Source organism: Macrobrachium nipponense, chromosome 14 (assembly GCF_015104395.2).
Source record: "Macrobrachium nipponense isolate FS-2020 chromosome 14, ASM1510439v2, whole genome shotgun sequence".
NCBI lineage: Eukaryota > Metazoa > Arthropoda > Malacostraca > Decapoda > Palaemonidae > Macrobrachium > Macrobrachium nipponense.
Window position 1 is genome coordinate 73,635,485 of NC_087207.1, and position 2,500 is coordinate 73,637,984.

The following is a 2,500-nucleotide window of genomic DNA, read 5'->3' on the forward strand; positions in this document are numbered from 1 at the left end:
GATTTACGTTTTTGTGTCGTATGAGCTCTGGGTTTAAACACTGACTCAGTTGCGATAAGGCCTGGAATATTTTCTTGGAAATTATGCATTGCTTGCTATCGGCTTATCACTGCTAACAAAAGCATATCAAGAAGCCTTTTAGCGTTTTGTTATCGGGAGATTCTTGTAAATATTTCCTTCTTCTTTTCTACTGTACGATGAATAAGGCAGAAGCGAAGACTTTCCTCTCGTTTCCAAGGATTTCCTCAAGGAAGATGCATAAATACGCTATACAAAATTAATTCTGCGTGTAAATATCGAGTTCAGAGTTTCATCTTGAGCCCATCTTTCCAATGAAAAAAAAAATCAAACATTTTTGTGATTATCGATTTAAAAGCAAAACACTCGAAACGTAAAAATTATACAAACACACATACATATATCCATTTTCCCTCAGCTCTCAAATTTCTCACATCTGTTTCATAACAAAGATTTAAACAGTCTTCCCTTTATGAATTCTGATGTCCAATATCTATTTCCTTTTTTTATCATATCCAGATTCTACAATAGACCATTACAGATTTCTAGGTAAAGTGAGATATTATTCCTGTGGCGTCTTAACAAGAAGGAACAATACTGACGATAGACATTTTCCACTGAGCTCACCTTCCAGAGTATTGATCAAGCCTTACGATCTTGATAAAATAGATTGAAAACAGGAGGAAATATGCCTAAAACCGCACCTCAAAGTTAACAGGAACTGCACAATCAGAACTCTTTCGCATAAATTCCCAGTTTTTCTGAAAAAGGGTGTCAAGAAGAGGTGAAAATTTTACTTGTTTGAAATTTTAACCTTCTCAGTTACTTGTACAGCATTGATGTTAAGTACATCTTAGTTTAACCAGACCACTGAGCTGATTAACACCTCTCCTAGGGCTGGCCCGAAGAATTAGATATTTTGACGTGGCTAGGAACCAATTGGTTACCTAGCAACGAGACCTACAGCTTATAGTGGGATCCGAACCACATTGTATCGAGAAATGAATTTCTATCACCAGAAATAAATTCTTCTGGTTCCGCGTTGGCCGAGCCGAGAATCGAAATGCACTCGGCCAACGTGGAACTACCTTTGATGTAAAACCATTGGACTTTTCCATATTATGTGGAAAACATTAACTTTCAGTTGTCCTTGTGACAACAGAAACGTAGCCAGTGCATTCATTCGTTTATTTTGCTGGTGATATCGAGTCTAAACAGAACGTATATTGTTTTGAACGAACGTTTGGAAATCCAAGCATCTAACCAAAATGAACTCAAGTATCTCAATAGAAAAGACTTTTTGTCTGTGTATCTCATGTATCTTTGTGGCGTGGAATTGACGTGAAATTTCGAACAAGATAAATTTCTATGTTTTAGATAACAAAGACAGATGGCTATCTATCATAAACACAATTCCATTTCACCAAGCCAAGGACAATAGTATTGACGAGAAGTGAAGAAAAAATCGAGGCTTCTCTTTATAGTAAGTGGGGCAAGAACTCATTTCCAGAGGAGAGAGAGAGAGAGAGAGAGAGAGAGAGAGAGAGAGAGAGAGAGAGAGAGAGAGAGGAAGCCTTTATGATTCAAATGTCGTCTCGTGCTCACAGTTCTCACAATGTACCCACGAAGGCAAATAAAAACCTGAATTAGATTTCACTGAAGTGACACGTCAGCCCAAGGAGTATAAACAGGTGGATTGATCTAAGTTCCATCAGATAGTACCCAGAAATTTTAGTAGGTTGCTTCTGTATACCTTGTTTCACAAATATGTAAAGCACATTGAAATATATTAAAAATGTTTAGATATACTTATGAACCCACCCCTACCCACACACACACACACACACACTCACACACACACACACACACACACACACGAGGAGAACTGATAGCCAATGAATTTCACATCATGCAGAAAAGTCTAATGAACTGTCATCTACGTGTACATTGAAAACTCCAGAACAAATCAATTATCTTAATTCCATGTTTGATTCATAAACTGAATGCGTCGCCACGCGTTTTGCAGCTGTTTGTAAAATACAGTTTATTTCCATTGCGAGAAAGTCCGGCACGTTGTTGCGACTTGTGACGGACTAATAGTCGAGAGCTGGTTCGATTGGGGACTAAGGAAATTGGCGTGATAGATATTGTATATATACAACTCTGCTCGACGGAGGAACGACTTGGGAATTCGTATTCAAGGTATTTTCGCTTACTAGGGGAGTAAGCCTACAATCTACTCCTGAAAAAGTCTGAAAAAAGGAGTTTTACGTTGAGTTTAAGACACAGGAATTTTAGGATAGCAAGGATATTTATGATTTATTAGAATCAAAATGTAAAGAATAAATAATGTGCATATTAAACAGTACAGAACAACAATTTCTAATTCAATATAACGTCTACATTTTAATTTTCGTTGGTGTAACAACACGCTATCAGACCGTGGATTTTAGAACGTACACCAAGTAAGCTGGCGGTTGAA